We start from the raw sequence: 23840 nt of genomic DNA, 5'->3' as shown, positions 1-23840 counted from the left end.
CACGGATGATACCTCGATCCTCTCCTCCACCAAGCTCTGTTCTTGTCATCCTTCTCCCTTGCTTAATTTGAACTTGGAAACCTTGGTCTATGGGGTTCAAGAGAGACCTTCCTTCACTTTACAGAACATCAAAGCTCTTCAGACCGGTTTCAGCGGAGATCTCTGACTCGTATTTAGGGGCTTGGTTTGGATCACCAACGTAAAACTTAGACGCCCGTTGTACCTTTTCCTGTCTGTAAGAAAATGAATCTAGCTTCTAACTGTCAGTAGATAAATTAAATCTTCCATGTGTTCTGCCTAAAGAAACTTATTCCAGGTTGTTTCCCAGGTCAATTGCCAGAGTAACCATCTCCTAATCTGGTTGGTGGCAACAAAGTGTTCTTGAGTGAGAAGATTCTGGCATGGGGATCACTTCATGTAAACAAGTACAAAGGCTTTGGTTTTTCGGGGTACAGTCAACGGAATGTCCACACTCCAAGGGCTTGATTCACAAAGCAGTGCTAACTGTTAGCACGCTTGTGAAGAGCCCCCCTTCACGCCTAAACTCAGTTTAGGTGTGATAAAATCAACTCGCGCGCAAAGTCCCACGCACAAAATTTTGCGCAAAATTTTGTGCGCGCAACCTTATAGGCGCATCGGGTGCGACGTTAAAGTCGCATTGCAGTGCGACGTTTCAGGACTTTGCGTGCGATCTCATTGTCAAAACGGTGCTAACATAGTTAGCACCCTACTTATCACGCCCTAAGTCTTTTAGGCGTGCTAACTAGTTTAGCACCGCTTTGTGAATCAAGCCCCTAGACTTGTGCAACCCTTCCACAGGTACTATCCCATAGAAATCAATTTCTTGGGACATCGGTTGGCTGTCTGTAAGGAGGGAAATTGTCGAACTGGGAGGTGAGAAAGCTGAGGAAACCCACCTGCTGGCCAAGTAGCAGTAATCAGGTGTTGCTGCTCACAGTGAAGACTTGCTGCAGGTTTCTATTGGGAGTGATAACACAAGGTTACTGCTGCTTGGCCAGCAGGTGGATTTCCTCAGTTTTTCCACCTCCCAGTCCGACACGGTGTCAAACTAATCGGTCCCCCAAAGTTCCTAGAAACCTGTGCAATCACATGCATGCATGCACCACCAGCTCTAGTCTTATGACCTAGGCTGAGGGCGTTTCCATGCCCTTACGTGTCTTATGACCTAGGCTGGGGGCGTGTCCATGACCTTGGTTGGGGCGTGTCCATGCCCTTCTGTGTCTTATGACCTTGGTTAGGGCGTGTCCATGCCCTTCTGTGTCTTATGACCTTGGTTAGGGTGTGTCCATGCCCTTCTGTCATAATGTCAGGTTTTAGGCTTGCACATGTGGAAGCTGGCACATGACAGAGCCCACTTGCATGGCATTGTGTGCATAAGGAGCCAACTGGATAGCCATTTAATCTACCTGTGGACAGCACTCCATTCCTCTTGTGACCTTGACTTGTACAACTACTCCTCATCTGCCCCTCGTATTGACCAAGCTTGTATGACTCATCCGAACTTCCTTCTGAAAACCTCAACCTGCAACCCAAGTCTGTCAAGTTCCTACCTGCTTGTGTGGCTGTAGAGTGCTTCGGGTGCTCACATATATTAGTGAGTGTGTTTTTTCACCTGCCGCTGCTTACCGTATTGGAGGGCTACCTCTTATTGCTACTGGTCTATATTGGTTATGTAAGGTAGAGACCCCTAAGAGTCTCTTTGGGTTGCTAAGTTTCTCACTGCCCTTTCTGCAGCCCGTGCTATGTTGTGATATGACCTTAGCTGGCCGTGTCCTCTCTATATGCTGTCTGTTCCCCCCCTCCTGGGAGACTGTCAGGATATCAGGGCCGCTCTGAGGAGCAGATGTGTACTCTGGACCCGGGGAGGATTTGTACGTGGCAGTGTGTTGATAATTCGAGGTTATTGAGGGTAAGAGGTGCTGGCTGCATTGGTACGCCGGAGGTTGCCATGGAAACTGGCAGCCATGTTCTGTGTGTGAGGAGAGAGAGACGCACAGGCCGCAGTTTCGGGCCTTGTGTGTTTTTTCGCCTCTCTGGGTTGTGCTGATGGAGAAATGTTTCCGAGCCACTAGACAGACGCGATGGCGAACGCAGGGGTGGCAACGACTGCTGGGAATTCTGCAAGGGGGATGGCACACATGAACAGACGGGGTAACCTGTGGCGTTAACCCCCTCTGCGCCGGGAGAGGGGCTGCAGGGCCATATATACGATTCTATCGCTGGGCCATACATATATAAGCCGTGTAATATGTTAGCGCTTTATAAACAAAGTGTATTCATTATAATATAGTACACACAATGGCCTCAATTCTGGTAGCTGTGTGAGGTAAATGTTTTTTTGTAGGTAAAATACCTCATGAGGTATTTTCCTCTTTTTATAGCAATTTGGAAAGATTTTTCTCCATTTCCGTACACGAGGTAAAATATGAGGTAAAACATGAGGTAAAACATGAGGTAAATGCATAAAGTGAGGTAAAACATGAGGTATTTCAGCGGTAACCGTAAGCATGCAGTAAATAATTAATAGTTTTCTTTAAAGTGGACCCAAATTAAAAATACAAGATTTCAGAAATAAAATCTATTTTCTAAATTATAATAATAAATAGCAGCCTTTTTTCTGTTGCATGATGACAAATATAAAATATTTTACATTTATTGGAGGAACCCCTCCCTTCCTTTCATATTGCCAGGACAAAATCCGGCAAACTGGTGGAGTAGGTGGTGTCCAGCAATGGAGGAATTGCTAATGGCTGCCCCCTGTATAACCCTAGTTATAAAAAGAGAAGGGTGAAAAGCATGCACTGAAATGCTCATAGGTTCGAAGGAGTGTTTATTTATCTTTGTACGTGTCAGAGTGGTGCAACTAAATACTTATAATTAAAAAAAAATGTTTGGTTTGGGTCCGCTTTAATTGTCTTCCATAAGTTAGGATAATCTTTGGAAGATGTTTTTTTTTTAGGGATGGAAGGTGTATTTGATTATGTAGCAACCTATGGAAAGTATATTTATATAGAGTGACCAGACGCGTCCCGGATTCGGGGTCCGCTGTCCCAGGCTGCATGAGGTCCCGGGAAACGTCCCGCTTTTAGCTGCGGGACGTCCCGGCCTCGGGACTCTGGCCACTGTAACTACATGAACTGGCAGCGGCGTCTATAGACGCCGTATCAGTTCATTGCCCGCAGCCCCGCTCCAGCCTCCTTAGTCTCCGGTGTTCCGACACCGGCAGGCGAGCAGGGCTACGGCAAGATGGCTGCCGAAGCCCTGTATTGTAGACTATTTGTGTCTCCAGTACAGTACAGGGCGCCATCTTACCGAAGCCCTGCTCTGCCTGTCAACACGGGACTCTGCAGGAGGAGGAAGATGGTCCCAGGAGCAGCGCGCCAGAGGCCGACCAGGAGCGAGAGGAGACTTCTCTTCTGTCAGGTGAGTAAATGCTTTTTTTTTTCTAGGTGAAATGTGCCCCCATATCGTTTATTTTGTGATGAAATGTGCCCCCATTGCGTTTATTTTGTGATGAAATGTGCCCCCATTGCATTTATTTTGTGATGAAATGTGCACCCATTGCGTTTATTTTGTGATAAAATGTGCACCCATTGCGTTTATTTTGTGATAAAATGTGCACCCATTGCGTTTATTTTGTGATGAAATGTGCCCCCATTGCGTTTATTTTGTGATGAAATGTGCCCCCATTGCGTTTATTTTGTGATGAAATGAGCCCACATTGCGTTTATTTTGTGATGAAATGTGCCCCCATTGCGTTTATTTTGTGATGAAATGTGCCCCCATTGCGTTTATTTTGTGATGAAATGTGCCCACATTGCGTTTATTTTTTGATGAAATGTGCCCACATTGCGTTTATTTTGTGGTGTCTGGGGTAACTGTTGCTGCATTTATTATTTAATGGTCATATTTGGCTATATTTGCTGCTTTGGGGTTACGGCGGGTATACTAATAAATAGCATCACACAGTTTCTGCACACCCATGATGTGAATCCGACCACATCACTGCTTTCTTATGCCTTGCTGTTACATTATTATGTTAGCTCCGCCCATACAATGTCATGGCCACGCCAATTTTTCGGCGTGGCAGCTCCCAGTTTTTCATCGCAGCTAAGGAGGATTTACAGCTAAGGAGGAGGAAGAGGAGCAGGAGAAGGAACCTGTTGAGCTGCAGTGCCAGGCACAAAGAGTAAATCTCTCAGTAGAAGAGGGAGGTGGGGCCAGGTGATCTCATCTGTGCTGAAGAAAGAGAGCTGATCATTGGCTGGGAACCTCCTACTCTACTTGCAGCTGTCAGTTGTATCTAAGGAATTACATTATCCTCACAGGATCACATGCTCATAACAGGGTCCCATTATCCTCACAGGATCACAGGATCATAACAGGGTCACATGATCCTCACAGGATCACATGATCATAACAGGGTCACATGATAATCACAGGATCACATGATCGATACAGGTTCACATGATCATCAGAGGATCGTGATTGTCAGGGAATCACACGATTGACACAATATCACGTGACTGACATGATTTCTCCGCCAGGGGCATCCAAGCAACAGTATCTCTCTCTGTGCATAGAACTCTTAGTAAAGAACATTCAGAGCAGGGACAAGGTCCTTCAGCACCCAAGGCTGAGACACCAAAGTGCGCCCCTCCATCCCTCCCCAGCCGTCACACACTGATTGCTACTAGACTAAGAGCGCCACAGGCAGTGGCGTATCTAGGCAAGACAGCGCCCATGGCAAATACTAAAGTTGCGCCCCCCAGCCCCCCCCCCCCCCCCCCCCCCCCACACACACACACACCTACAATCAACAGCATCCTGTCTAACCTTTTTGGACAGGGTAACCCCATCATGAAATAAATGAGGCTATCCTTCTGATCCACTGCCTCTAATACTTTAAGGCAGGGAACATACTTGACTGTTTTCATACGCGTTTTCTGCACAGAAAAACTGAAAACTCATGTTAATCAAGGGGCTAGTTTACACTTAATGTGTTTTTCTTGCACAGAAAAAAAAACTGACATTCTGCATGATAATTCTGCACATTTTGTCAGTTTTCTGTATCAATTACATTAGCGGTTGTGAAAAAAAGCACAAGTTTTTCTGCATAGAAACACATATGGTGTGCAGAAAATGTACGCAGAAAAAGCTGAGTTGAAAACTGAAAAACAAGTGTGATCCCTGCCATAGACCCTAGTATGCAGATCAAATGTCTATGACACATCTGAAAAGATTAGCTGCATGCATGTTTCAGGTGTGTGATTTAGACCCTAGTGACCAGAAGGATCAGCAGGATTTCCATGCAACTGGTATTGTTTAAAAGGAAATACATTTGGCAGCCACCACTCTCATATGAATGAAAGCAATGGAACATTTGCAGTGACAATTATAACATAATAAAAGTCTGACAACCTATTAAATATTAGTAGATAGGTACTGAGCTAGAAATATAATGCATTCTAACAACTGAGGTACACTGTACAAGAGAGACGTTGTTAAATCTGGCCACAGCGATGCCAGCAGGATAATGGTTAAAGTGCAGAGAGTGTCATAAATAAAAGTAAGTAAACAGCACTCTGAGATAAGGCTGAGGAATGTGTGCATGGCAGAGCTGAATGGATGTGAGATCTTGTAACCTCCAGACCAGAAGCTTCTGCTGCTATCTCCGGGGACTGAGACATGATCTCTATTAGGGAGTGAGGGAAAACTTCGGTGTTTACCTCTCAATAGCTTGTAATGTAGCTATATGACAAAGGCTGAGAAGGGCAGGCTGCTGGATGATTGTTATTCCCTTAGACTCAGGAATGCTGTCAGCAGCTCTGCGCCCCCCCTGATGATTGAAGAGGGAGGTCGCCTGGGGCACGTGTCATATCTGCATCCCTTCAGATACGCGTCTGGCCACAGGGCCCCCAACATCCCCAACACCTTAATCTCTAGTTATTTGACTTGCAGTCACTGCCATGTATCCCCTTTTCCTATTTCTTTCTGCTTCAAACACAATTGGGAATGACAACTGAATGAATTGTGCGCCCCCTCCTACACTGAGCCCTGAGGCTGGAGCCTCTCCAGCCTCTCCCTCGGCCCGGCCCTGAGAACATTCCATACAAATCACCTGGCAGAACAAAAGATGTCCCCATGTGATAAATGTCAGAATGTAAATCAGGGAGAGGAAAGATTTTACAATGGGCAAACACTAAATCATTTATAAATGAATATTGTAAAACAATAAGTAATTTTATTCATGATGTTATTTTCACTACAGTTCCAATTTCTGCAGTGATGTTGGCCGTATTGTCAGACGCAGGGAGGGCTGTTATTTGCCGCACAAATGTCGGGGAGTCTCCCCGGGGGAGAAACCTGTATGGAGACATGCTGCTAATAGTTTACACTGCTCTTGATTTGTCATGAATTCAGTGACCACAAGTGTGTCAGGTTTGAAAACCCTGCGATGAACGTTAACAGTCTTATGGTGGCCATAAATGCTACAATAAAAACGTTCGATTATCCCGTTTATTTGATCTAAATGATCGAATCGAATAAAAGTTCAAAACATTTTTTTTTTCCGATCAAGAAATTTGAACGATTATCCCGTTTTTTCCAGAAAAATCTGATCGGACATGCTGGAAAGATCTTTATATTCGATGTAACGGAATAATCGAACTAAATAATCTAATCGAAAAAAAAAAAAAAATTGTACCATGTAAAAATGAATGGATGAAATTTGATTGGCTGTTTTATGCTCTGCCCACTTTTCCTTGATTTGTAGTGACCACCTGTGCCAAGTGTGGGGACTCTGGCTTGATTACTGTGAGAGTGGCAGCCTTTGACATTTTTTCCATTGACTTGAATGGGTGAAATCTGATTTGCTGTTTGTAGCTCCGCCCAGGTGTGCAGGGGGGCCGCGAGACCCCCAGAACCTATCATCCCAGGTAGTAAGGGATCTGTGTACCAAGTTTCAATCAAATCGGTCAAGGAATTTTCGAGCGATCGCGACACACACGCACGCACGCACACACACACACACACACACACTCACACACACTCACACACACACGCACACACACACACACACACACACACACACACACTGTACACACACACACACTGTACACACACACACACACACACACACACACACGCACGCACGCACGCACACACACACACACACACACACACACGCACACGCACGCACACACACACACTCACACACACTCACACACACACTACACACACACACGATTTTTTATATTATATCCTACTAATATAATAAATGGGAAAGTTTGGATGTTTGTTACTCGATCACGCAAAAATGGCTGAATGGATTTGAATGACATTTGGCACACACATAGTACATTACCTGGAATAATGTATAGGATACTTTTTATTCCCATAACCAAAAAGGGGGCGGAGACAAATACAAATTTCACTGGGAAATGTAAACTGCAGCCATTCTTACACTGTTAATGACAGGGTTCTCAAACTTTGCACAGCTGGTCGCTGGGTGACTGAGATTAATATTCAGAAAGGTGGGAGGAGCCTACAAAAGCCAATCATAATTCACCTATTGATTTTTAAGGGGAATATTTACATTGCTGCCATTCTTGCACTGTTAATGGCACAAGCCTCAAACCTGGTACAGTTGATCATTGGGTGACTGGGGTTCAATTTGAGAAAGGGGGTGGAGCCACAAACAGCCAATTAGATTTGTTTCATTCCAATGCAAATTATTGATGCCATACACCGCAAAGCTCAATAACTTGGTAATTGAGTAATTGATTAATTGTGTGTGAGGGTTAGAAAAGTGGGCACAGCCAACACCAGCCAAATACATAAGCGGGCAACGCCGGGTCATCAGCGGGCGGAGACAAATACACATTTCACTGGGAAAATGTAAACTGCAGCCATTCTTACACTGTTAATGGTAGGGTTCTCATACTTTGCACAGTTGGTCGTTGGGTGACTGGGATTAATATTCAGAAAGGTGGGAGGAGCCTACAAAAGCCAATCACAATTCACCTATTGATTTTTAAGGGGAATATTTACATTGCTGCCATTCTTGCACTGTTAATGGCACAAGCCTCAAACCTGGTACAGTTGATCATTGGGTGTCTGGGGTTAAATTTCAGAAAGGGGGTGGAGCCACAAACAGCCAATTAGATTTGTTTCATTCCAATGCATATTATTGATGCCAAATACCACAAAGATCACAAACTTGGTAATTGAGTAATTGATTAATTGTGTGTTAGGGTTAGAAAAGTGGGCACAGCCAACACCAGCCAAATACATAAGCGGGCAATGCCGGGTCATAAGTGGGCGGAGACAAATACAAATTTTACTGGGAAAATGTAAACTGCAGCAATTATTACGCTGTTAATGGTAGGGTTCTCAAACTTTGCACAGTTGGTTACTGGGTGACTGGGATTAATATTCAGAAAAGTGGGTGGAGTCTACAAAAGCCAATCAAAAATTACCTATTGATTTTTCAGGGGAATGTTTCATTGCTACCATTCTTGCACTGTTTATGGCACAAGCCTCAAACCTGCTACAGTTGATCATTGCGTGACTGGGGTTCAAATTTAGACAAAGGGGTGGAGCCAAACACCAGCCAAATACATACCCGGGCAACGCCGGGCGTCCAGCTAGTATATATATATATCACTAATATTATAAATGTGAAAGTTTGGATGTTTGTTACTCGATCACGCAACAATGGCTGAACGGATGTGAATGAAATTTCACACACACATAGTACATTACCTGGAATAAAGTATAGGATACATTTTATTCCCATAACCAAAAAGGGGGCAGAGAACAATACAAATTTCACTGGAAATTGTAAACTGCAGCCATTCTTACACTGTTAATGGCAGGGTTCTCATACTTTGCACAGGTGGTCACAGGGTGACTGGGATTAATATTCAGAAAAGTGAGTGGAGCCTACAACAGCCAATCAAACTTGACCTATTGATTTTCAAGGGGTATATTTAATTGCTGCCATTCTTTAATTGCTCCCAAGCCTCAAACCTGGTACAGTTGGCCATTGGGTGACTGGGATTCAAATTCAGAAAAGGGGGTGGAGTCGCAAACTTTGTTTCATTTTAATGCAAATTGTTGATGCCAAAGACTGCAAAGCTCACAAACTTGGTCATTGAGTAGTCCAAACCTTGTCAGTTCTGTCAGATTTCTACTACCTACTGTAAGGAACAGGAACATAGGAGAAAAGTCATTTATAGCTCATTTTACTCTGGGAGAAATGTCCCTCTTACCGGTATTTGTATGTGTTTACATGCATTTTACATATATATTTACATACGTATACATTCTACAATTTTTCCTTGAAGATGGTCACACACATATGGATATTCCCGCGAAATACCCGCCAGAAATCTATTGCCCCCAAATATTGTATTCAGTGGTACGCCGCTCCAACACTATCTGTGCAGAATATACAAGACAAGAAAGACACAGGGCTGCCTCCCAACCTCAGCACTGGAGGCACAACTGTATTAGGGGTAACATGGCAGAGAAAGAAGACAAGGAGGAGAGGAAATAGAAGGGAGAGATCACAGGTAAAGCAGAGGAGGAGAGAGAAGAGAAGAAATGGAGGGAGGGGAGAGAAGAGAAATATGGGAGAGAGAAGAGATGAAATGGCGGGAAGGGAGAGAAGAGATGAAATGGAGGGAGGGGAATAAAGGAGAGAGAAGAGAAGAAATGGAGGGAGGGGAGAGAAGAGATGAAATGGCGGGAGGGAATAGAAATAAAGGAGAGGGAAGAGATGGAATAGAGGGAAAAGATGAGAGAGAAGAGATGAAATAGTGAAGAGAGGTGCCAGCAGCCGCCTCCACCAGGGAGCATTGCTTGACCTGCATCCTCTCAGTCTGGCTGGATTATTATGAAGCTGGAAGTGGCTTTTGTTTGGCTCATATTGTGTTTTCCTCGGTCAGAGAGGGGCGATGTGGCGAGCCAGTCAAGCAGAGTAAACATTGCTCATCCTCCCTGAGCTGGGAGCTGCCTGGAAGTGATCGGGCCTCAGGTGTTTTATCTTGCAGGCTATATCCAGCCTGTGGAGGGGGGGGACAGATCTATGGAACAGAAACACTTGTGGAAAGCTGGCTATATTCCATTCATCCCCCACAGACATTGACCAAAGAAAACTGACTCCATAGGCAGTAATGACTGTCTGTCTTCCCAGAATCCAGTGTGTGCAAACATGTCACATCCATCAGTGATGGCTGTCTGCTTATTACCATCACCAGGCAGATGGAACCCAGCAACAGTGCTATGGATGTGTACATTCCACTGCACTCCGGGGAGGCAGCTATCTTCTGCGGAGCACTGGAGATGGGACAGAGCAATGCCCTGCAGAGCAGCAGAGAGGGGGCAGAGCAATGTCCTGCAGAGCAGCAGAGAGGGGACAGAGCAATGTCCTGCAGAGCAGCAGGGATGGGACAGAGCAATGTCCTGCAGAGCAGCAGAGATGGGACAGAGCAATGTCCTGCAGAGCAGCAGAGAGGGGACAGAGCAATGTCCTGCAGAGCAGCAGGGATGGGACAGAGCAATGTCCTGCAGAGCAGCAAAGAGGGGACAGAGCAGGGCCGGGCCGAGGCATAGGCTGGAGAGGCTCCAGCCTCAGGGCACAGTGTAAGAGGGGGCGCAGAATTCATTCAGCTGTCATTCCCAATTGTGTTTGAAGCAGAAAGAAATAAGAAAAGGGGATACATAGCAGTGACTGCAAGCCAGATAACTAGATATTAAGGTGTTGGGGAGGTTGTGGGCCCTGTGGCGCCTCTTAGTCTAATAGCAATCAGCGTGTGACGGCTGGGGTGGGAGGGATGGAGGGGCGCACTTTGGGGTCTCAGCCTTGGGTGCTGGAGGACCCTGTCCCGGCTCTGGGACAGAGCAATGTCCTGCAGAGCAGCAGGGATGGGACAGAGCAATGTCCTGCAGAGCAGCAGGGATGGGACAGAGCAATGTCCTGCAGAGCAGCAGGGATGGGACAGAGCAATGTCCTGCAGAGCAGCAGGGATGGGACAGAGCAATGTCCTGCAGAGCAGCAGGGATGGGACAGAGCAATGTCCTGCAGAGCAGCAGAGATGGGACAGAGCAATGTTCTGCAGAGCAGCAGAGATGGGGTAGAGCAATGTCCTGCAGAGCAGCAGAGAGGGGACAGAGCAGCAGAGATGGGACAGAGCAATGTTCTGCAGAGCAGCAGAGATGGGGTAGAGCAATGTCCTGCAGAGCAGCAGGGATGGGACAGAGCAATGTCCTGCAGAGCAGCAGGGATGGGACAGAGCAATGTCCTGCAGAGCAGCAGAGATGGGACAGAGCAATGTTCTGCAGAGCAGCAGAGAGGGGACAGAGCAGCAGAGATAGGTCAGAGCAATGTTCTGCAGAGCAGCAGAGATGGGACAGAGCAATGTTCTGCAGAGCACCAGAGATGGGACAGAGCAGCAGAGATGGGACATAGCAATGTTCTGCAGAGCAGCAGAGATGGGACAGAGCAATGTTCTGCAGAGCACCAGAGATGGGACAGAGCAGCAGAGATGGAACAGAGCAATGTTCTGCAGAGCAGCAGAGATGGGACAGAGCAATGTTCTGCAGAGCACCAGAGATGGGGTGGAGCAATGTTCTGCAGAGCAGCAGAGATGGGGTAGAGCAATGTCCTGCAGAGCAGCAGGGATGGGACAGAGCAATGTCCTGCAGAGCAGCAGGGATGGGACAGAGCAATGTCCTGCAGAGCAGCAGAGATGGGACAGAGCAATGTTCTGCAGAGCAGCAGAGAGGGGACAGAGCAGCAGAGATAGGTCAGAGCAATGTTCTGCAGAGCAGCAGAGATGGGACAGAGCAATGTTCTGCAGAGCACCAGAGATGGGACAGAGCAGCAGAGATGGGACATAGCAATGTTCTGCAGAGCAGCAGAGATGGGACCGAGCAATGTTCTGCAGAGCAGCAGAGATGGGACAAAGCAATGTTCTGCAGAGCAGCAGAGATGGGACAGAGGGATGTCCTGCAGAGCAGCAGAGATGGGGCAGAGCAATGTTCTGCAGAGCAGCAGAGATGGGACAGAGCAATGTTCTGCAGAGCACCAGAGATGGGACAGAGCAGCAGAGATGGGACATAGCAATGTTCTGCAGAGCAGCAGAGATGGGACCGAGCAATGTTCTGCAGAGCAGCAGAGATGGGACAAAGCAATGTTCTGCAGAGCACCAGAGATGGGACAGAGCAGCAGAGATGGAACAGAGCAATGTTCTGCAGAGCAGCAGAGATGGGACAGAGCAATGTTCTGCAGAGCACCAGAGATGGGGTGGAGCAATGTTCTGCAGAGCAGCAGAGATGGGACAGAGCAATGTCCTGCAGAGCAGCAGTGATGGGACAGAGCAATGTCCTGCAGAGCAGCAGAGAGGGGACAGAGGGATGTCCTGCAGAGCAGCAGAGAGGGGGCAGAGCAATGTCCTGCAGAGCAGCAGAGAGGGGGCAGTGCAATGTCCTGCAGAGCAGCAGAGAGGGGACAGAGGGATGTTCTGCAGAGCAGCAGAGATGGGGCAGAGCAATGTCCTGCAGAGCAGCAGAGATGGAACAGAGGGATGTCCTGCAGAGCAGCAGAGATGGGGTGGAGCAATGTCCTGCAGCAGCAGAGATGGGACAGAGCAATGTCCTGCAGAGCAGCAGAGATGGGACAGAGCAATGTCCTGCAGAGCAGCAGAGATGGGGTGGAGCAATGTCCTGCAGAGCAGCAGAGAGGGGACAGAGGGATGTCCTGCAGAGCAGCAGAGATGGGACAGAGCAATGTCCTGCAGCAGCAGAGATGGGGCAGAGCATTGTCCTGCAGAGCAGCAGAGATGGGACAGAGGGATGTCCTGCAGAGCAGCAGAGATGGGACAGAGCAATGTCCTGCAGCAGCAGAGATGGGGCAGAGCAATGTCCTGCAGAGCAGCAGATATGGGGCAGAGGGATGTCCTGCAGAGCAGCAGAGATGGGACAGAGCAGCAGAGATGGGACAGAGCAATGTCCTGCAGAGCAGCAGATATGGGGCAGAGGGATGTCCTGCAGAGCAGCAGAGACGGGACAGAGCAATGTTCTGCAGAGCAGCAGACAGGGGACAGAGCAATGTCCTGCAGAGCAGCAGAGATGGGGCAGAGCAATGTTCTGTAGAGCAGCAGAGATGGGACAGAGCAATGTTCTGCAGAGCAGCAGAGATGGGACAGAGCAATGTCCTGCAGAGCAGCAGAGATGGGACAGAGCAATGTTCTGCAGAGCAGCAGAGAGGGGACAGAGCAATGTCCTGCAGAGCAGCAGAGAGGGGACAGAGCAATGTCCTGCAGAGCAGCAGAGATGGGACAGAGCAATGTCCTGCAGAGCAGCAGAGAGGGGACAGAGCAATGTCCTGCAGAGCAGCAGAGAGGGGACAGAGCAATGTCCTGCAGAGCAGCAGAGATGGGACAGAGGGATGTCCTGCAGAGCAGCAGAGATGGGGCAGAGCAATGTTCTGCAGAGCAGCAGAGAGGGGACAGAGCAATGTCCTGCAGAGCAGCAGAGATGGGACAGAGCAATGTCCTGCAGAGCAGCAGAGAGGGGACAGAGCAATGTCCTGCAGAGCAGCAGAGATGTGACAGAGCAATGTCCTGCAGAGCAGCAGAGATGGGACAGAGCAATGTCCTGCAGAGCAGCAGAGATGGGACAGAGCAATGTCCTGCAGAGCAACAGAGAGGGGACAGAGCAATGTCCTGCAGAGCAGCAGAGAGGGGACAGAGCAATGTCCTGCAGAGCAGCAGAGATGGAACAGAGGGATGTCCTGCAGAGCAGCAGAGATGGGGCAGAGCAATGTCCTGCAGAGCAGCAGAGATGGGACAGAGCAATGTCCTGCAGAGCAGCAGAGATGGGGCAGAGCAATGTACTGCAGAGCAGCAGAGATGGGACAGAGGGATGTCCTGCAGAGCAGCAGAGATGGGGCAGAGCAATGTACTGCAGAGCAGCAGAGATGGGACAGAGGGATGCCCTGCAGAGCAACAGAGAGGGGACAGAGCAATGTCCTGCAGAGCAACAGAGAGGGGACAGAGCAATGTCCTGCAGAGCAGCAGGGATGGGACAGAGCAAGGTCCTGCAGAGCAGCAGAGATGGAACAGAGGGATGTCCTGCAGAGCAGCAGAGATGGGACAGAGGGATGTCCTGCAGAGCAGCAGAGATGGGGCAGAGCAATGTCCTGCAGAGCAGCAGAGATGGGACAGAGCAATGTCCTGCAGAGCAGCAGAGATGGGGCAGAGCAATGTACTGCAGAGCAGCAGAGATGGGACAGAGGGATGTCCTGCAGAGCAGCAGAGATGGGACAGAGCAATGTCCTGCAGAGCAGCAGAGATGGGGCAGAGCAATGTCCTGCAGAGCAGCAGAGATGGGGCAGAGCAATGTTCTGCAGAGCAGCAGAGAGGGGATAGAGCAATGTCCTACAGAGCAGCAGAGATGGGACAGAGGGATGTCCTGCAGAGCAGCAGAGATGGGACAGAGGGATGTCCTGCAGAGCAGCAGAGAAGGGGCAGAGGGATGTCCTGCAGAGCAGCAGAGATGGGGCAGAGCAATGTCCTGCAGAGCAGCAGAGATGGGGCAGAGGGATGTCCTGCAGAGCAGAGATGGGGCAGGATCTGAGGGTATCTCCAGCTGATGTAGAGCGATGTTCTGCTCGGAGGCCTTTGATACAAGTAATCAGCCTCCCACGTTTTGCTGCTTGAGCTGCCCGCAGCTGGAGAACGTGGAAGCGCGGCCCCTTTAAAGATCCGTCCTCCCCCCGTGGTTTTTAGTGAGATTTAGCAGCTTTTACAAGCAATTATTTAATTTCTGCAGGGAAAAAAACAAATGGAATTAAAGTCCTCCCGCCGTGAGGGTTGCAGGAGCAGACTCAGCGCTTTTCCCTCACCCCTTTATAAGGCAAACAGTAATTACATTGCGTTTCCGCGCACGCACTCACGCACGCACCCGCCGGGGGAGGGGGAGGCAGCCAGAGAATTAAAAAAAATCTAATTCCAGAAAAAAAACAGAATCTGCCTAAATCTTCCCTCCGTTCTGCCGGAATCATGAGACCGCCAGAGCTTGTGCGCACAGGAGAGTCTCACTTCAACAGCGAGCAGATAATGAATACACAGATCGGTGACAACCCAATCTGGGCAACGATTAATCACCCTCTAACGCTGGCCCTACACATACAGATTTCCAGCCAATGTTCCAAAACAGTCAGCTAGTCTCTGAGGGGAATGGATTCCTACCACACATAGCACGTCAATATTCAATCGATTTCAGCAGGGAATCTATTGAAAATCGATTGACCACAGCATTTATTTATTTATTTATTTATTTATTTGTTGTATTTATAAAGCGCCAACATATTACGCAGCGCTGGACATTAATTTAGGTTACAGACAATATTTAGGGGTGACAAACAGCAATATGACAATACAGGAATACAAGAAAACCAGATCACACAGCACAGTATGAGTACCAGGTAATGCTTAGTCAGTCACTGGATGGGAGCATGGAGTTAGGCAAGTTAGGTTCACTCAAATGCATAGCATGGGTGCACAGTAATAGAGGTGCATGATCAGGTAGGACACAAAAGGAGTGAGGACCCTGCCCAAAGGCTTACAATCTAGAGGGAGAGGTAGGGACACGAGAGGTAGGGGGCCAGAGTTCGGCTGTGGGTTTAGAGCAATTGTGAGGGGTGGTAGGCAAGAGTGAAAAGGTGAGTTTTGAGGGCCTTCTTGAAGGTGTTGAAGGAGGAGGCTGCCCTAATGGGTGGAGGTAGGGAGTTCCATAGTGTCGGAGCGGCTCTTGAGAAGTCTTGGAGGCGTGCATGGGACTGGGTGATGCGGGGGACGGTCAGGCGAAGTTCATTGGAGGAGCGGAGTGAGCGGCTTGGTGTGTATCTCTGAGTAAGATCAGAAATGTAGGTTGGACAGGTTTTGTGGGTGGATTTGTAGGTCAGACACAATATCTTGAATCTGATTCTGGACTGGATAGGAAGCCAGTGGAGGGATTCACGGAGGGGAGCCGCCCTGGTGGAGCGATGGGAGGAGTGGATAATTCTGGCAGCCGCATTCATGATGGACTGCAGTGGGGCTATTCGGGTCTTAGGGAGTCCAGACAGAAGGGCATTGCAGTAGTCGAGGCGGGAAATTATGAGGGCATGGATGAGGAGTTTGGTGGTGGCAGGGGTCAGGAAAGGGCGAATCTTACAGATGTTACGAAGGTGGAAGTTGCAGGACTTTGTGAGGTTTTGGATGTGGGGAGTGAAGGAGAGTGCGGAGTCCAGGGTGACACCCAGACAGCGGGCTTGAGAGGTAGGGTGAATAGTAGTGTGGTTAACAGTGACCTGCACATCTGGGAGGTCCAGGGATGACCGGGGTGGGAAGATCATAAATTCCGTTTTGTCTAGATTTAGTTTTAGGAACCTAGCGGACATCCAGGAGGAGATGGCAGATAGGCAGGAGGAGACCTTGTCCATGGTAGTGGTGGATATGTCAGGGGTGTGGAGATAGATTTGGGTGTCATCTGCATACAGATGATAGTTAAAACCCATGGAGGAGATAACCTTGCCAATGGAGGATGTGTATAGGGAGAACAGTAGGGGGCCAAGGACCGAGCCTTGGGGGACTCCCACTGAGAGGTGGTTGGGGGTGGACGAGGACTCATTGAAGGAGGTCGTGAAGGAGCGGTTGGAGAGGTAGGATGAAAGCCAGGTCAGGGCGAGATCGTGAATGCCCATGGATTGGAGGGACTGGAGGAGTAGGGGATGATCTACTGTATCAAAAGCTGCTGACAGGTCAAGGAGGAGGAGAATGGTGTATTTACCTTCAGCTTTAGCTAAGGCAAGGTCATTGACCACTTTGGTGAGAGCCGTTTCGGTTGAGTGGGCAGGCCGAAATCCAGATTGCAGTGGGTCTAGTAGTGAGTTGGCATTGAGGTACTGGGTCAGGCGTTTGTGAACCAGACGCTCAAGGAGTTTTGAGGCGAAGGGGAGGAGGGAGATCGGGCGGTAGTTGGAGGGTAGCGAGGGGTCGAGGGAGGGTTTCTTGAGCAGAGGCAGTACAGTGGCCTGCTTGAAGTCTGAGGGGAAGGTGCCTGTGGATAGGGAGAGGTTAAACATGGTAGTGAGGACTGGGGCCAGATCCGTGAAGTGAGGCTGAAGTAGATCAGAAGGGATAGGGTCAAGGGGGGAGGTAGTGGTATGGGAAGTCTGCAGTAGGTGGTTGACCTCCTCAGTGGTAGTAGGAGTGAAGGAGGTGAGGGGAGGATAGGGTGGAGAAGGAGTAGGTTGTGAGCAGGTGGGAGGTGAAGATTGAAGATTGGATATTTCCTGACGGATGGAGACTATTTTGTTGGTGAAGTGGGTGGCTAAATCTGTGGCAGAGAGGGAGGAAACAGAAGGTGGGGGGGTGGGTTTAAGCAGGGAGTTGAAGGTGCTAAAAAGACGCCGGGGATTGGAAGCTTGTGCTCCGATGAGCTTGGTAAAGTATTCCTGCTTCGCATGAGCAAGGGCAGTGTGGAACTGCTGCAGGTTAGTCTTGTACTGTAGGAAATCCTGGTTTAGTCGAGTTTTCCGCCATTTTCGTTCAGTGGCGCGTGTTTCCCTCTGGAGGTTGCGAGTATGGGTAGTGCGCCAGGGCTGGGGGTTAGGGGGTCGGTTGCGGCGGAATATTGGTGGAGCAGCTTTCTCTAGGGCTGATGAGAGAATTTGGTGATACTGAGCTGCAGCAAGATTAGGACAGGTTAGGGTGGGGAGAGTGGAGGATAGGCCATGGAGGGAGTCAGCAAGGACGCCAGGGTTGAGCTTGCGTAGGTCTCGCTGCCATCGACCAGGTGGGTGGGCGGGTAGTTTGGAGGTGCCTTCCGTGAGGAGGTTGAAGGCGAGAAGGTAATGGTCTGAGGGTGGAAATGGTGCGATGTCGAGGTCTGCAATGGTGGTGGATTTAGTGAATATAAGGTCGAGAGTGTGACGTGCAGTGTGAGTGGGGGCGTTGGTGTGTTGTACTAGGCCATGTGAGTTGGCTATGGTGAGTAGCCGGGTCGCAACAGAGTTCTTGGGTTCATTGATGGGTATATTGAAATCCCCGAGGATGATGGTGGGGAGGTCAGAGGAGAGGATGTGTGGGAGCCAGGAGGCAAGGTTGTCGAGAAATTGTCGTGTGGAGCCCGGAGGGCGGTATAAGACTGCAACAATGGCTGGGAGGGGATTGTAGAGGCGGATAGTGTGGGCCTCAAATGATGTGAATTGTAGGGAGGAAGGTGGAGTGAGGACACGGAATGTGCAGGATGGGGAGAGGAGCAGACCCACCCCTCCCCCGGTCCTGTTGTCTGGTCTGGTGTATGGAGCATTGCACTGCTCCATACACTGCTCCATACAGTACCACCGTATGTATGGGCCATCGATCTACCGCTGCTCCTGCCCCGCCCCCAATCCACCTAGATTTTCTGTTCCCTCCGATTCATACTTTTGATAGATTTTTTTGGTCAAAAGTCGAAAGAAACTAAATTCTTTTGAGATTTTTGGGGAATCGACTCCCAGCAGATGGATTGAATCTGTAGTAATTGAGTGGGAAGATTGATGAGTGTATGGGTATCTAAAGGCTGGAGCACACAATGCAATTTCCCATCATATCGATGGGTCAAAACAATAATTTCCAGCATGTCCAATCTGCTCCTGATCGAGAATGGGATCGATTTTCAGATCATTGCTGTACAAACATACACAGCAATTCATCTCTCCCATAACCCCATGCATGCGCGGAAGCGTATTTTACCAATCAGGGTCATCAGGCTACCTATACAAGAGGGAAAGGGGGAGGAGTCATCTGGGTATACTGAAGGGGGGCGGCTGGTGACAGTGGCATTGGGCGATAAAGAGTACAAATCCGGCCCTGGTCCTACCATATTATTATTATGTATTTATATAGCACTGACATCTCCTGCAGCACATTACAGAGTCCATAGTCATGTCACTGACTGTCCTCAGAGGGGCTCACAGTATAATCCTACCATAGTCATAGTGTAATGTCCTACCATATTATTATTATGTATTTATATAGCACTGACATCTCCTGCAGCACTGTACAAAGTACATAGTCATGTCACTGACTGTCCTCAGAGGAGCTCACACTCTAATCCTACCATAGTCATAGTCTAATGTCCTAACATATTATTATTATGTATTTATATAGCACTGACATCTTCTGCAGCACATTACAGAGTACATAGTCATGTCACTGACTGTCCTCAGAGGAGCTCACACTCTAATCCTACCATAGTCATAGTCTAATGTCCTACCATATTATTATTATGTATTTATATAGCACTGACATCTCCTGCAGCACTGTACAAAGTACATAGTCATGTCACTGACTGTCCTCAGAGGAGCTCACACTCTAATCCTACCATAGTCATAGTGTAATGTCCTACCATATTATTATTATGTATTTATACAGCACTGACATCTTCTGCAGCACATTACAGAGTACATAGTCATGTCACTGACTGTCCTCAGAGGAGCTCACACTCTAATCCTACCATAGGCATAGTCTAATGTCCTACCATATAATTATTATGTATTTATATAGCACTGACCTCTTCTGCAGCACATTACAGAGTACATAGTCATGTCACTGACTGTCCCCAGAGGAGCTCACAATCTAATCCTACCATAGTCATAGTCTAATGTCCTCCCATATTATTATTATGTATTTATACAGCACTGACAGCTCCTGCAGCGCATTACAGAGTACATAGTCATGTCCCTGACTGTCCTCAGAGGAGCTCACACTCTAATCCTACCATAGTCATAGTCTAATGTCCTCCCATATTATTATTATGTATTTATACAGCACTGACATCTTCTGCAGCACTTTACAGAGTACATAGTCATGTCACTGACTGTCCTCAGAGGAGCTCACAATCTAATCCTACCATAGTCATAGTGTAATGTCCTCCCATATTATTATTATGTATTTATACAGCACTGACATCTTCTGCAGCACTTTACAGAGTACATAGTCATGTCACTGACTGTCCTCAGAGGAGCTCACACTCTAATCCTACCATAGTCATAGTCTAATGTCCTCCCATATTATTATTATGTATTTATACAGCACTGACATCTTCTGCAGCACTTTACAGAGTACATAGTCATGTCCCTGACTGTCCTCAGAGGAGCTCACAATCTAATCCTACCATAGTCATAGTGTAATGTCCTCCCATATTATTATTATGTATTTATACAGCACTGACATCTTCTGCAGCACTTTACAGAGTACATAGTCATGTCACTGACTGTCCTCAGAGGAGCTCACACTCTAATCCCGTCATAGTCTAATGTCCTACCATATTATTATTATGTATTTATATAGCACTGACATCTCCTGCAGCACATTACAGAGTACATAGTCATGTCACTGACTGTCCTCAGAGGAGCTCACACTCTAATCCTACCATAGTCATAGTCTAATGTCCTACCATATTATTATTATGTATTTATATAGCACTGACATCTTCTGCAGCACTTTACAGAGTACACTGTCATGTCACTGACTGTCCTCAGAGGAGCTCACAGTCTAATCCCGTCATAGTCTAATGTCCTACCATATTATTATTATGTATTTATATAGCACTGACATCTTCTGCAGCACATTACAGAGTACATAGTCATGTCACTGACTGCCCTCAGAGGAGCTCACAGTCTAATCCTACCATAGTCATAGTCATATGTCCTACCATATTATTATTATGTATTTATATAGCACTGACATCTCCTGCAGCACATTACAGAGTACATAGTCATGTCACTGACTGTCCTCAGAGGAGCTCACAATCTAATCCTACCATAGTCATAGTCTAATGTCCTACCATATTATTATTATGTATTTATATAGCACTGACATCTCCTGCAGCACATTACAGAGTCCATAGTCATGTCACTGACTGTCCTCAGAGGAGCTCACAGTCTAATCCTACCATAGTCATAGTCTAATGTCCTACCATATTATTATTATGTATTTATATAGCACTGACATCTCCTGCAGCACTGTACAAAGTACATAGTCATGTCACTGACTGTCCTCAGAGGAGCTCACACTCTAATCCTACCATAGTCATAGTGTAATGTCCTACCATATTATTATTATGTATTTATACAGCACTGACATCTTCTGCAGCACATTACAGAGTACATAGTCATGTCACTGACTGTCCTCCGAGGCGCTCACACTCTAATCCTACCATAGTCATAGCCTAATGTCCTACAATATTATTATTATGTATTTATATAGCACTGACATCTTCTGCAGCACATTACAGAGTACATAGTCATGTCACTGACTGTCCTCAGAGGAGCTCACACTCTAATCCTACCATAGGCATAGTCTAATGTCCTACCATATAATTATTATGTATTTATATAGCACTGACCTCTTCTGCAGCACATTACAGAGTACATAGTCATGTCACTGACTGTCCCCAGAGGAGCTCACAATCTAATCCTACCATAGTCATAGTCTAATGTCCTCCCATATTATTATTATGTATTTATACAGCACTGACAGCTCCTGCAGCGCATTACAGAGTACATAGTCATGTCCCTGACTGTCCTCAGAGGAGCTCACACTCTAATCCTACCATAGTCATAGTCTAATGTCCTCCCATATTATTATTATGTATTTATACAGCACTGACATCTTCTGCAGCACTTTACAGAGTACATAGTCATGTCACTGACTGTCCTCAGAGGAGCTCACAATCTAATCCTACCATAGTCATAGTGTAATGTCCTCCCATATTATTATTATGTATTTATACAGCACTGACATCTTCTGCAGCACTTTACAGAGTACATAGTCATGTCACTGACTGTCCTCAGAGGAGCTCACACTCTAATCCTACCATAGTCATAGTCTAATGTCCTCCCATATTATTATTATGTATTTATACAGCACTGACATCTTCTGCAGCACTTTACAGAGTACATAGTCATGTCCCTGACTGTCCTCAGAGGAGCTCACAATCTAATCCTACCATAGTCATAGTGTAATGTCCTCCCATATTATTATTATGTATTTATACAGCACTGACATCTTCTGCAGCACTTTACAGAGTACATAGTCATGTCACTGACTGTCCTCAGAGGAGCTCACACTCTAATCCCGTCATAGTCTAATGTCCTACCATATTATTATTATGTATTTATATAGCACTGACATCTCCTGCAGCACATTACAGAGTACATAGTCATGTCACTGACTGTCCTCAGAGGAGCTCACACTCTAATCCTACCATAGTCATAGTCTAATGTCCTACCATATTATTATTATGTATTTATATAGCACTGACATCTTCTGCAGCACTTTACAGAGTACACTGTCATGTCACTGACTGTCCTCAGAGGAGCTCACAGTCTAATCCCGTCATAGTCTAATGTCCTACCATATTATTATTATGTATTTATATAGCACTGACATCTTCTGCAGCACATTACAGAGTACATAGTCATGTCACTGACTGTCCTCAGAGGAGCTCACAATCTAATCCTACCATAGTCATAGTCTAATGTCCTACCATATTATTATTATGTATTTATATAGCACTGACATCTTCTGCAGCACATTACAGAGTACATAGTCATGTCACTGACTGTCCTCAGAGGAGCTCACACTCTAATCCTACCATAGTCATAGTCTAATGTCCTACCACATTATTATTATGTATTCATATAGCACTGACATCTTCAGCAGCACATTACAGAGTACATAGTCATGTCACTGACTGTCCTCAGGGCAGCTCACACTCTAATCCTTTCATAGTCATAGTCTAATGTCCTACCATCTTATTATTATGTATTTATATAGCACTGACATCTTCTGCAGCACATTACAGAGTACATAGTCATGTCACTGACTGTCCTCAGGGCAGCTCACAATCTAATCCTACCATAGTCATAGTATAATGTCCTACCATCTTATTATTATGTATTTATATAGCACTGACACCTTCTGCAGCACATTACAGAGTACATAGTCATGTCACTGACTGTCCTCAGGGCAGCTCACACTCTAATCCTACCATAGTCATAGTCTATTGTCCTACCATATTATTATTATTATTATTATTATTATTATTATTATTATTATTATGTATTTATATAGCACTGACATCTTCTGCAGCACTTTACAGAGTACATAGTTATGTCACTGACTGTCCTCAGAGGAGCTCACAATCTAATCCTACCATAGTCATAGTCTAATGTCCTACCATATTATTATTATGTATTTGTGACAGTATTTATATAGCACTGACATCTTCTGCAGCACATTACAGAGTACATAGTCATGTCACTGACTGTCCTCAGAGGAGCTCACACTCTAATCCTACCATAGTCATAGTCTAATGTTCTACCATATTATTATTATGTATTTATATAGCACTGACATCTCCTGCAGCACATTACAGGGCACATAGTCATGTCACTGACTGTCCTCAGAGGAGCTCACAATCTAATCCTACCATAGTCATAGTCTAATGTCCTACCATATTATTATTATGTATTTATATAGCACTGACATCTTCTGCAGCACATTACAGAGTCCATAGTCATGTCACTGACTGTTCTCAGAGGAGCTCACAATCTAATCCTACCATAGTCATAGTCTAATGTCCTAACATATTATTATTATGTATTTATATAGCACTGACATCTTCTGCAGCACATTACAGAGTACATAGTCATGTCGCTGCCTGTCCTCAGAGGAGCTCACAATCTAATCCTACCATAGTCATAGTCTAATGTT

At 46.8% G+C, this 23840-nt stretch overlaps 1 protein-coding gene across 4 annotated transcripts in view; it reads right to left on the bottom strand.

Annotated features, from left to right (window-relative positions):
* Positions 1 to 23840, bottom strand: part of NLGN2 (neuroligin 2) — a 476375-nt gene that overhangs the window by 278626 nt on the left and 173909 nt on the right. The window lies entirely within an intron of this gene.

The sequence above is a fragment of the Hyperolius riggenbachi genome, chromosome 3 (genome assembly GCF_040937935.1).
Source record: "Hyperolius riggenbachi isolate aHypRig1 chromosome 3, aHypRig1.pri, whole genome shotgun sequence".
NCBI lineage: Eukaryota > Metazoa > Chordata > Amphibia > Anura > Hyperoliidae > Hyperolius > Hyperolius riggenbachi.
This window is presented reverse-complemented; position numbering and strand designations above follow the sequence as displayed.